The sequence below is a fragment of the Sphaerodactylus townsendi genome, linkage group LG02, assembly GCF_021028975.2.
Source record: "Sphaerodactylus townsendi isolate TG3544 linkage group LG02, MPM_Stown_v2.3, whole genome shotgun sequence".
NCBI classification, from domain to species: Eukaryota; Metazoa; Chordata; class Lepidosauria; order Squamata; family Sphaerodactylidae; genus Sphaerodactylus; species Sphaerodactylus townsendi.
This window is the reverse complement of record NC_059426.1, coordinates 96,436,485-96,450,212: the sequence shown is the minus strand read 5'-3', so window position 1 is coordinate 96,450,212 and position 13,728 is coordinate 96,436,485.

Sequence of the window (13,728 nt, the reverse complement as noted above, 5' to 3'; positions counted from 1 at the left end):
AATTTTACCACAAAAAACTGGGAAAACTTATTGACTCGCATATAAGTCGAGGGTGGGAAATGCAGCAGCTACTGGTAAATTTCAAAAATAAAAATAGATACCAATAAAGTTACATTAATTGAGGCATCAGTAGATTAAATGTTTTTGAATATTTATTTCAAAGAAAAACAGTAAACTAGCTCTGTAAGTGGAAAAGAGGGTCAACAAGAACAATATGGTATCAACAATAACTTTAAAAGTACAAAAACCTTAGCTTTTTTGTAAGGAAGGGTTTTAAACAATGGATCTTACAATAAAAAACTGGAATGAACATGCCTGTTCACTGTGACTCAAAACTACCCTGCTTTTTAAAAGAATAGTTCATTATTTTTAGTGTACATATTTTTAAAATTGCATGTGACAGGTGTCATTTTAGAAGGGACATTCACACAACCTGTCAGGGGAGAAATGTTTATGTTAGCAGTACCAACATTTCAGAGTATCTTTAGGAGACCCTCATGATGATACCACCCAAGTTTGGTGAAGTTTGGTTCCATAACTTTGGACCCCCAAAAGGGTAACCCCATCTACTATTAGCATCCATTTTGGGGATCAATAATTTTGGACCCCCTGAACCAAACATCACCAAGCCTGGCTGGTATCAGCAAGAGACTATTCTGATGATACCACCCAGGTTTAGTGAAGTTTGGTTCAAGGGGTCCAAAGTTATGGACCCTCAAAATGTAGCCCCATCTACTATTAGCTCGAGGGGGGCTTTTTCAACTTATACACGAGTATATATGGTACATTGGGAAAGTGCTTAATTATTACTATTACCATTAAATGACTACTTCTATCTGCTTAAATTCCTTCTTTTACAAATGAAGGTGTGACACACCTAAGAAAAATAGTGTATAAAATTCAGTTCCATATAAGGCTACTTCAAATTTAGGAACATGCAGAAATTGGGAAAAAAACTGATTGTGAATGGTTAATTACTCACAGAGCCTGTGTGTGTTAGTGACGCACTGGGAAAGGCTGGAACTGCTGATGGGTTTATAGGTTGGAACTTTTGGAACCAGAGGGATCAGATGGGTTTAGTGTCTGTGTATAGACCTGTGGAGTTGCTGGGGAAAGAGCATTTGGGAAAAAGGACTCTACTCTAGCCAAGAAAATCTCTAGGGAAAGAATTCCCAGCACAAGTTCTAAAAACAAAGCTGGTTTGCCTCCTAAACTGACTGAGAGAGTGTTGTCAGAAAGGACCAATGTCTAGTCAGGAGGGAAATCCTGTTTCTTCTGTGAAGTTAGTAGCAGACACTTCCTAGCTAGTAAGATGGCAGCGTGCTATCTTTCTCTCTTTCCTATCCGAAATGTACTTCCTAATAAACATTAATCTTTTACCCTTTTAACAAGTGTGTTGGCCATTTATTTGTGTGGTAAACTCCAACATGCTGATCAGTGAGAAAAACAGAAGTGACTATCAGAAGAATTAGGGAACATTCCTGCTTCTGGGTATAGAGGAGATGGGAGATACTACAGTGTGACAGAAGGTGTAAGGTAAAATTTCAAAAGTAACATGAAAACAGAGGCCGTTTCCGCACGGGCGGAAAATGACGGCCTGGAGACGGTAAAAATGCCGTCTCCAGGCCCGCGCAGTTATCACGCATGCCGGCGTATCTAGAGAACGCTAAGAAGCGTTCTTTTCGACAGCCGCCCGTGAAGCGCGCTGTCCGGCGAGCGGCAGCGGGCGCTTCCGCAGCGCCCCCGACCCGGCACTCACCCTTGATGTCTCCTGGAAGCCTCACAGCGCGTCGCGAACCTGCGGGACTACGCTTCCGCCCCTGCCCTGCGCCTTTCCGAGCAGGCGTGCCGCAGGGCCAGAGCGATGCTGTCCCCAGGCCTCGGGCGACACGTGCCGGAAGCCAAGGGACAAGCCGGCGTCGTGCAGGCGCTTCTGGCTTCATCAGCGGCGCCGGGCTGCCCGCGCCTCTTCCCGGGACCGGCCCCTCGCATTATTGTGTGGGCGGTCTCAGCGTCTTCGGATACGGGCGCTGAAGCGCCCGGACCCCAGCCGTTTCCGCTGCCATGCGGAAACGGCCAGAGGTTTTTATTCTGGAATGTATGCTTGACATAGTAAAGTGCTGGCTTTTACTTAATAAACTTCAATCTGTAGTGGGTTTAGGGCTCCAAAAGGAGGGTTATGTGCATGAAGGCATTACTACCATTTTCTTTTCTTTTTTCATTTTGTTTTCCTTGTTTATTTTAAATGCATTTTTAAGGGAAAAAACAGCATGTAGAAAAAAAGAGGAAAAAAATCACATAAAGAAACTGAAAAAGTCAAATATATACAATACAAAAAATACAAAGGGGACACAGCTTTGGACACAAAGGCTAAATATGGATGCCAAGGCTGAAATGGTTGAAGTCTGATGTGGCTGATTATAACAAAGGGCTTTGGACTCAATGCATTCTCTGGCTGGATTTGAAACTAGTTCATAGGGCAGCATTTAAGTTGCCATATGTATGATGAATATAACAATAAAGCTAGCCTACCTCAGTGAGGTGATGAGATGATTGTAATTTAAGTTAATGAGAGGCCCAGTGGGGAACAGGGGCAGGAGAGTAGCATAAATAGATTGCGGAACAGAAACCACAGAAATGTTCCCTAGCAGCAAGGTAAGTTACTGTTAATGGCTGAACAGAACTAAATTGGTAACCAGGATCAAAAGCCTTTAGGGGGAAAAGTGATTTTTGTGTTCAGTCCCTTTAAGGCAAAGAGTGTTCTGGCTGCTCAGCAGTTCATGTAATTAATATCAAGTACTGTAAGTTTCCAGTAATACTGAACTCTTGGTGACCCTCACAGACAGTAATTGTTTTACCATAGGATTGACAATAACAACAACATAACTCGCTAAAAATAGGCACAATACTAAATCACCATTCATTTTAACCCTGGAGACCTATGCATGTAAAGAATGAATTTTCTCTTGTGTTATTCCATGATTAATAATATACATTAGGACAGTCACGGGGAAAAATAGATTTTCCCCAAAAATATTTTGAAAATCCTTCTTGTTCTCATCTGTAAATTGGCAAGGAGCCAGACTGCCATTGTAAATAGATTGTCCCTGACTGACAATCTGTTCCAGTTATACTGGCTTCCATTTTGGCTGCATCTAGTCAGGAAATTTTCCTGGGCAACATTTGCTGAAATGTAATGAAAGGAGTGGCATGATTACATTACTGTAAAAGAGCTCTTCTTCATTTCAATGCGCAAGAGAATGTTCTGCTTGAAATGTTCTGATAGAATCATATTCTGGGATTATGGCCATTGCCTTCCCAACCCACCTAAAGGTATGAGGTTTACCTAGAATGTCCCATTACATTTCTAGATATCGAAGGGATTTCATTGTTTTCATTGCAGACATGACTACATTTTGGCAGCTCAGTGATAGTTTCTGAAACAGAAGGTTGAGAAGTCTGTGGTACCCAACTTTCCAGCCAAGCATCATAGAGACCGCACGTGAAAAACACAAAGCAATTAAAAGGCACCACCAGAGTCAGAATACCTACAATACTAAATGACTGAGAAATTCCTCAATGAAACCAAACTCAGTAGACATGACTAGGGAATTTAGCTTAAATGCTTGAGAACAGAGGTACATCAATAGTAAGAAAATGTTACATATTAGACTCTAGGATGTTATATGCATGTAACACTCTTTGGACATCTCTGTAGCCTGAAGCGTCAGTTCATACCATTTGGACAACAATACGCTGTATGATTTGTTGTCTATTTTGCATAATTCATTAATTGTGACTCTTCAAAAAATAAAAAAAGAATGGAGTTCTTCCAGGTAGCCCTCCTTTCTAAATACTAAAGAGAAGATATATTCACTTCTTGGCAGCTTTGTCAGATGTAACATGCTATTAAAGAATAGCATTTCCTCCAGTTCCAGTCAGAAGAAGCTGAAGGCAATAAATTCTAAATATAGACAGTAAAGTCTACAAGATTCTACAGCTTTTCTGATTAAAAGTGCTTGAAATTTCTAAAATAGTCTTGCTGTCATTATATTTCAGATCATGCCATCTTTAAATTAGTGTCATGAACTAGCCCCTGGGTACTCACCAGGACACAGAGGACTCGGAGGCAGAACCTGAGGACACAGTGCAGCCAGAGATGGCTGCTCCTGAGGAAGACCAGGCAGCTGAGCCAACTCCCAGCCCTTCCCTGCCTGATGACATGCAAGTGGAGGATCCTGCAGATCCTCCTAGGGCCATGGTGGCGAACCTTTGGCACTCCAGATGTTATGGACTACAATTCCCATCAGCCCCTGCCAGAATGGCCAATTGGCCATGCTGGCAAGGGCTGATGGGAATTGTAGTCCATAACATCTGGAGTGCCAAAGGTTCACCACCACTGTCCTAGGGAACCCAGTGATGAGACATCTGTGCATAGGAGGCAGAAGCAGAGGCTTCTACTGCAGAAGCAAAGGAGGACTGCTCATTTGGCAGCAAAAAGGGAGATTAGAAGTCTCTGCATCTGATGAGGATTAACTCCTTGCAGAATCCCAGTTGCTTGCACAAGGCTCTCTATATAAGACTTGCTGTGAGCTTGCTTCTGCCTGGATGCAACAAGCATGTTACCTGTCATCGCCATGTGCCTGGTTCTTCATTGATTCCCAGCCTGCCTTGACCTATTGGACTGTGACCTGACTATGCCTTGCCTGCTGCCTGCCTTGACTGTGACCTGACTACGCTTGTGCTTGCTGCCTGCTTTGCCCTATGGGGCACAACCCACAACTGACCCTTCCTGCTGGCAGCACAGTAACATTTGTTAAAAATCTACAAAGAAATTACCTTTTTTATTTCAAAACCTACTATCCTAAAAAATATCCTTATGGATCAGGGAGAAAAAAACATGGTTTTGTTTTCCCATTTAATCCATGGGGATGGGGTCAACCTAATAAACAGAATAAAGTTCTCATGTTGGTGATTTATAGGGAATACAAAACTATTGGTGTTATTAGTTTTGCTTATAACAGTTTGGAGAATTTTATTAAAATATCCACCTCCATGAATAGGAAAATGTAATGGAATATTTCCATGAGGCCAAATGTGAGCCATATGGTGATCTACTGTTATAGGAATGAGCAACAGCTCTTGATTCCAATATACTACAGATATTCAAACTGTACAATTTGTATGAGGCACAATGGGTTGCAAATGGTGGACTGGCAGAACGACCCATTGGATACTCACCATGAAGGGGTCTTCTCCTGGAACCGTCAAAAGGATTAAGAGCGGTGTCTCTGATAATCCTTGAATCACTAAAACCATGGGGAAGGCCAGTAGGGCGTCATCAAGATGACCCTCACTCTCTGTGGTCATCGTATCCCAGTGGTGACAAGTCATCATCGTATCCCAGTGGTGACATCGTATCCCATCATATCCCAGTGGGATACGAACAACAAGCCTAAATCCACTATCCTTATTAACAAAAATAAATATTTTAAGTTCTAACCACTCAACAAGGAGGTGATTCTGCCTAACTGTTGCTCCAACCCTACCAGGGAACGTTTATGACACCACCTGGATGTGCGTTGGTCCCTAAGGGCCTTTCTCATACGCAAGGAAAATATCAGAGAATGTGAGTCCCTGTTTATTAACATGGTTCCCCCTAGGGTAGGTGAGGCCATGTCCTCTGTGGCTGTTGGTTCCAGCATTAGGACATGCGTCATTGAGTTGCACAAGGCCAGCTGTCTACCGGTTCCCAGTGGCATCATGGCCCACTCTACCCGGAGTGCGGCCACTAACGCAGCTTTGGTCAAGCACGTGTCCCTAGAATAGATATGTAGGGTGGCCACTTGGGCCCTTCTCCCTTTGTGAGGCACTGTAGGTTGACCTCTATGGATGCCATTCAGGCCTCCTTTGGAAGGAGAATCCTGGAGCACATTATCAGAGATTAACAGAACCCACCCTACGGGTCACTGCTTGGGGAGTACCCAAATAAGATGGCCTACACCAGTGGTGGCGAACCTTTGGCACTCCAGATGCTATGGACTACAATTCCCATCAGCCCCTGCCAGCATGGCCAATTGACCTTGCTGGCAGGGGCTGATGGGAATTGTTGTCCATAACATCTGGAGTGCCAAAGGTTCGCCACCACGGGCCTACACCATCCAGGAGAACGACCCATTGGATACTCACCGTGAAGGGGTCTTCTCCTGGGTGGTTGTAGGCCATCTTGGCCCTCCCTGTTCTCGTTCTTCTCCGGTAATGTGTTTCATACCTAAAATTGCAAGGTTAACATTCCAAGATAGAGTTTCAGAGCCTGTGAGAATTCCTTTGAGCTTTGGTCCCTTCCAGAGTTGTTAGGTTTGTTTTTTTCAGCATGTTATTGTGTGTCTGGTTGTGGTTCCATTGTTCTTGTCTCATTGTGGTGAGTCTGATCCCTGGCTAGTCAGGTACTGAGGAAGACGGCTACGACCCGCCTACAGGAAGTGACCAAAGTATATTTCCTGCCTCCTTGATTGACAGTAGAGAACAACCCAAACAAGATGGCCTACACCATCCAGGAGAACCATCTTGTCTTGAGTTTCTTGAGAAGACAAAAAGATGGAGTGGTTGGCGGGGACCCAGTAATCCTCTACTCCCCCACTGCAACTCTGCCATCTTCCCTCCCTTCTGCCACCCACACAGTCCCCAATTTCTTACCCTTCACTGCCCCTGCTGTACCTGTTATCCTTCCCTCCACTGCCCCCAAGATTCCCAATTTCCTTCCCTTCACCAGCTCCAGTATTCCTTCTTCTGTTCCCTCCAATACCACACACCCTGCCTCTAGTCTTCCCCAATCCATTGCCTATTCCATTGCACAAGAGGAGACAATGGACTGGCTGACCCACATGCTATTCCCATTCCTCTCCATCCTATCTCCCCACTTCCCCTCAACCCCATAGCTTCTGCCCTTCAGGTCAATGCCATGGAGCTAGTCCACTGGAGCCTTACTGGTTTAAATGGCCTTTTAAGAAAAGCTCTTTAAAAACCATCCTTAGGCTATGATTATTGACCAGTGGCCATCTTATTATTTTATTGTTCTATTACAATTAATTAGTTAATATTTTAAGTTAATTTATTATAATTGTATTTGTTAAATGTTTTAATTCTAATGCCTGTAAGCCACCTTGAACCTGGCATTAGTCAGGAAAGGGCAGGGCATCAAATTTAATTAATAAATACTCTTAATTTGATGGCACACATGCAGCAGTAATCAGCAAGTTTAAGCAAAATACTAGGATGAACACTTTTATATTGGTGGCAAATATTCTTCATAACCTACTCCAGTCTGGAAGTCATCTTTCTCTGGTTGATCTTGCACGTGTAAATATTCATGCTAGTAAAAATGTGATATTGCTGAATCCACATCTCCAGTTTGGGTTGTCTGCATATTGTTATAGCTGTTGAGATACATCACTCATTCCTCTGGAAAAGCCTGTTTTTATAGTAATCTAGTTACTAAGTAATATCTGTGGTGGGAATGCATATCCCAGACAGATTGTAATGAGTACTGACACCAGGCCAGTTTCCCTCTCGTTCTATATAAAAGCTAGCAAATCCTAAATCATCAGTGAAACCATGGTACTTATGTGCCCTCATCATTCAAGCATGCCTTTACATCAGGGGCTAAATCCATCACAACACAGTTTAAGCAAGAAATTTATTACATGATGTCTAAAAGCTCTTCAGAGTGTGTCTGAAAAATTAAAAGCAGAAGCCAGCTTTCAATGCAAAGCATGTACATCACCAGGAAATACTGTAGAATAAATAACATTGCTTTTTTTTAAAAAAAAATACATAATCCATGATGAAAAATATTTATACCCTTTCTACACCTTATGTGCATTGTCCAAAAAGCACATTTGGTCCATTGAAGCAACTTTCATCCAATTCACAAATGCCTTTGAGTGGTGAAGAGACAGGGTACAATCCTGATGGATCAAAATTTATCTAGATGTCTCCAGTGAGTTACAGATGGCATGCTCCATTTGTAAAAACATCAATCTATATTCTAGAAGTTGATATCAGCTTGAATAAACTGACTTTATCAGAAATCTAGCTGCAGTATAATATTCACATTCAGCTAAAATTACGATCAACTTCACTCTCCTACTTGTTCTGAATATGCCCCTGTCGTGTGTCATTTTCAACTGATAAATTACTATATTATATTCCAAAACAGCATTGCACCAGTTGCAGCAAAATGCAAACCTGAAAAAGAAATGGTGAGATACAAGGCAGTGCAGTTTATTTATTTAGCTATACAAATTAGGCTCCAGGAAAAAAAATGGGTCTGAAAAATCCCAAACCAACACCATCACTGCCAAGTCTCTCATCAGGCCTGTAGTGGTTTGTGCCTAACAGATGATGGCTCACTGGGACCTTCTCTGGTAAGTTGGAATTCTTGTTCACTCCCCATTTCTTTCCTCTTTTTCTGGAGCCAGGCATGGGACTTTTTGAAGATTATCCCTGAAACAGCAGGAGTGAATTGAGCCCAGGGTAATCCATTTGGTGCAGGTAAATCAGGGTTAGGGTGCTCCCGCCTGCCTCCGCACTAGCGCATGCCTGGTGCATTGCGCACCCTCCCGCTCCTTTGGTGCTTTGCCACTGAGGTGAATCAATTGAAAGGTAATCAGATGTTGAATCATAGAGAAGTACTGCAAGATGGTATCAATCAGAAAGGCAAAGTTGGTCTTCTTACATACTTGATTTGCTCTGAATAACACAAAGCCAAATGTGACTTTGAAATGTGGCACCAGAATGATGGAGAGCCTCTCTGTAATGGACTCCTACTCTGCAATCTTACAGAAAGACTATGTGGCTCACTTTAGAATTTTTTAGGAAGCAACATGAGTGATAGTCTGCAGTCATGCTGAACTAAGCTAAATCATTCTTCACATTTCCTGCAGGAGAAAAAAACATGATCAGGTTGGAGGCTTCCAAGTGATTGACAGTGGTTTTACTGTGCAATTTGAGGACAATATGACGGTTTTGGAGTCAAAAGATCTTTGGATTGTGCACATTAACCAAGCATCATGTTTGACTCAGTCTTTCCTGAGTGACCATTCCATATGGTCTGATTTAATAGTCCCTTCAGATAATAATAAATTACTATGAATTTATATTGTTAGGCATGTGTGGCATCCTATCATGGTCTTGTCCATAGATAGAAAAACCTGTCCTCACTGATTAGAATTGTGAGAATGTTTTCAAAAGAAAAAGCTGTAAAAAGGAGAGTATGCATAGGTCAAGTGGGTATCTGGATAGATTACAGAAATGACTGGGTTGCTGGAGAATTGTGTTGTTTCAGTAGTTGTTAAGAGAGCCTTAGTCAGGGAATCAGTTCAAATGACGTACTGGTTGAGAGTTCAAGAACACTGAAAATAATAGGTGAAGGTTTGAATGGAGTTCAACCTCAAATAGGAAGGAGAAAAGTACTGCCTTAGTCCTCCGAGCAACTCAAATTGGAAAATCTCTTAGCAGTAACTGTTTGTGGGAAGTTTCTTCAAAAGTTAAACAGGATGCGGGACTCCAGCTTTGTCTCTGTCAATTTCCAGTTGACCTCCACATGTCATTCATGCAATACCAGCAGTGACCAGCAGTGTATTTCAAGCTTTGACAATGAAGTCATTAAATCATTAATCACACCTATTCAGTACCAATGCTGGATTTCCAAGGTTTGGGAGAAAAAGCACTGTAGTAAAAATGTAACAGAAAACATTTTGTGAATCCCAGTGTTTTCATCTGTTGACAAAAGAAATGATCAGCCTGTGGGATGGTTAGAGGTAAAGGTTAATGGCTCTAGAGCTTGTTGAGAGTGAATCACAAAAGAAAGCTTAATAGGTTTTTAATTGACTCACAGGTATACATAAATGAGAAACAAGGATAACACACAGGAGAGCTGTTGTTATAGGCGAAGAGATTTTATGAAATTGAACACCAAGACTTCAAATGGGGTGGGTGGGAAGTATACTTTGCAAGAACTATTGATGGCTAACTTTCCATAGTTAAGAAGAAATGTAATGCCAGGCTGTCTTAAACAAGTGGATGCTAGAGAATAGAAAGTTTTATGAAAATGTCTGCAAAAGATCAGAACATAGATGTCGCTAAATGTAGAATGTTCACATAAACATAAAGAAATAAATTATAGAGAGTTATGAATTATGTTGTTCCCTTTAAAAGTTACAGTCAAGGATTTTAGTTCTTCTGCCCGTTGTATTGAAATGCTGGCAACTTCAAAATGGGTTAAATAGCAGCTCAAGTCTAGCAAGGACTTTAGGATGGAAGCACCAAAACAGAATGCTGGTACTTTCTGTGATTTAGATCACATGACTAAATGAATAATAAAAGTGTTATTTACTTAAGTCTTTTCATTAATAATAAGTAAAAAATCTTGCTTAGAACTTAGTACATTCAAATGTAATGTTATTTGTTATGGGTAGGAGTTAGTTGTTTTATCAACCTGCCTTTTAGACACTGTTTTGGCATAATGCTTGTAGAATTTGCCTGGAGTAGATTAAATTGATCTGAAAGTCTAATAATGCGTGACCTCAAGGTCTACTGAATTCACTAGACACAGGGAAGTGGAGAACCAGTCACCTTGGTGCAACATCCTTTTCTCCAGCCCTCATTTGATAAAGGCCTTGACTGCTTTCAACCCTTTAAATATGACTAAATGAAAACTGCCCCCACTGAGTGGAAAGGTTAATCGACTACAGTGTTGTTAATCAATCACTTCAAAAAGGTTGAGCACTGGTAAGTCCCTCTTCCATCTAAAATGTTCTTGCATAGTCATATGGGACCCACTCTTTAAACTTAAACGAAAAAGACAAAAACAAAGTTGACTTGGGTCCAGAAGGTTTTGACAATAGCAAGATTACAAGCAAGTTTGTATAATGTTCCAAAAGTGAGAATAATAATAAAACTTACGTACAGTTGAGTCTCAAGAAACAAAATAACCTTAAACAGATGCATGCCAGTTACAAAAGGGGAGGGGATTAGAAAATTGTCATACATTTGATTAAAATATAATTGTCTTTTGATTCTAGATAATAAATTTTGACATGTGGTCCTAACAAACTAAAAAACAGGACATTCTATATAGCTAGAATTTCCAGTTCAATCAAAACTGGGTTATGTGGTATCAAACAGAAGCAGAACAAACCCAGAACCCCTATTCCTTCCTCTACACAAAGGACATAAAGTGTGAAGTGATCCTTCTGCATGAATGACTATGCATCAGTGGGACTGAGTGGTTCATCCAAAGCGGGGGGGGGGGAGATCACACAACTCCCTCCCCACACCCACATTTGATCAAACATTTATATAGAGGCTCGATTAGGTATAAAATGGAAATACTTTCATTGTTCCTCTTCCTTCCTATTGCAGCACTATAGTGTTTGAATGTATGAACTGGTGTGGAATTATGAACTTTTAATAACCAAACTATATGAATCACCATACTTGTATCTCCTGTCTTTTGAAACTTCTGCTAGCAACAGCCCTCCCCTCCCCATATGATTTCTGGATTTGGGTTGGCATAGGCAATGCAATATAAAATTTTTGTCCCACACTTTGCCCTGTATAAATCAGCCTCCCAGAAGACTTATTTGTTCTAATAGGAAGAATATTTATGGTTTCCTTGCGATGGTAAAGAACACTTTCTAAGGTAGTTTAATACAGTGGAACCTCGAATTTCATCCATAATCTGTCCGAAAGCTATCGACTAAATTTGAAATCGACTAAATTCAAGGCAAACTTTCCCACAGGAATGCAAATCCAGTTAATTTGTTCTGAACACCCAAAAATAATGGCAAAACCACAATTTTTTGAGTAAAAATACAGTGCTTACTGAATATAAAAGACAACTTCACATGATGAAAAGACCATTTCAAACATTTAAGATGAACATTCACCCTGAACATTAACATTTAACCTGCAGAAACTTATTCTACGGAAGGAAATTCTGTCTTATGCACACATTCTGGGGTCACTTCCCCCCACACACCTAATTAAAGGAGCCAAAAAGTTCACTCTTTTGGTTTTCCAAAAGCTGCCCCACACAACACTAACTAAAATGAGCCAAAACTTTACTTTCTCCACTTCACTTTCTCCAGCAGCCCCCCCCCCCCACAACTAAGCACTGCACGTCAAAGGAGGCAAAATGAACATGCCACAAAGCAGGCAAAGGTTGCACCCCCTCCTCCTCATACACATCACTTAATTACCTGGCACTAAGTAAGCTTTCTCACAACAGAAGCTCTCAATACTGCACAGTAGCTCTGTTCTCTGCAGCTCCCAGCAGTCCCTTTGTTCCCATTACAAAAGGAAAGGGCAATTAGTTTCACTTTCAGCTTTTTTGCACCAAATGAAATTCGAGGCAATCGACAAAATTTGAGACAAATTTTCAGGGAAAAAATCAACAAAATTCAAAATTGACAAAATTCGAGGTCAATGAAATTCAAGGTTCCACTGTAGAAACAAGAAGGGGAAGAGTTAAACCCATCCTTATCCGAATTGTTCTCCTTATTCAAATTGCTCCTCAGCAGCTACTATACCTTTTTCATCATGAAGATGACAGTGCAGTTCTGAATTGTGCACAGAAAGTGATAGGAGGCTGCTTCCACCAGAGAAAATAATGCTGAATCTAAATAAGCATTAAATAATAATTTCGATGCATAATTTTCCTTAAAAATATCCTTTGACACTATTACACTTGGTATTTTTTTTAAAGAGCATTTTTATCATTTTAAACAAGCATTGGCAAAACTTGCCTCTTTTCACTCGGAAACGTTCCCCTCTGTGGAGAAAATGGCCGATGGAACAGCAGCAGGAGAAATGCCAGAGAAAATGGCTGATGGGGCAGGAGTGGACCTTTCAAACCCAGCCCCACAATCATTGTCTGAAGGTGGGAATGATCTCTTTCTGAGACCAAAGAACGCTATGAATAAAGACATGTCATTTCTTTTAACAAATGAATTAAAGTTTTGTTAATAAACCTGTTATTGTTTTGAACAGAAATGTGTTGTTGTTTCTGAAAATTATTTATACACCATCTTCTACCCAATGAGGATCCAAAGTGGCTCACATCATTCACCTCCCCTCCATTTTAGCCTCACAACAACCCTGTGTGTTAGGCTAGGGTGACAGAATGCAACATTCCTGTGAAGACACTGTGTCCTATTGAGCCTTTCTACATTTACCTGCTCTGAACAACAACATGTAAGAATCACAGCTGCTCAAAAGGTTGGTCTACTTCCCATTAAGAAGCATTGAGTACACCTGCCCTCCATGGTAGACCAATCCTCCAAGCAGCTGTGATTCTCTTATATCGACTCTGCAAATCTTCGCAGTTGCCTCCTTTAAAACAAGAAAAAAAGAAAGATGTGCATGGGATTGCAAGGAGCAACAACCTTTATTCATCCATTTTTTATATTGCAATGGCGATTGGAAGAGCTAAAAGAAGAGGAAAGTTCTGCAAACATAAGGGAAATGACGGCAGTAGCAGCATGAAGCCTCCTAAAGCTTGCAGAAAATGATGGGCATTTCATTATTGAGCTCTAAGGTGGCTGGGGGAGGGGGCAGAAAATGAACAAGGTAGGCACTAGGACTACAGTGGAGCATTTAACTAAGAAGAAGGAAGAAGCCAGGAAGAAGCCACAGATTGATATATAATCAATTCGATCACAGATT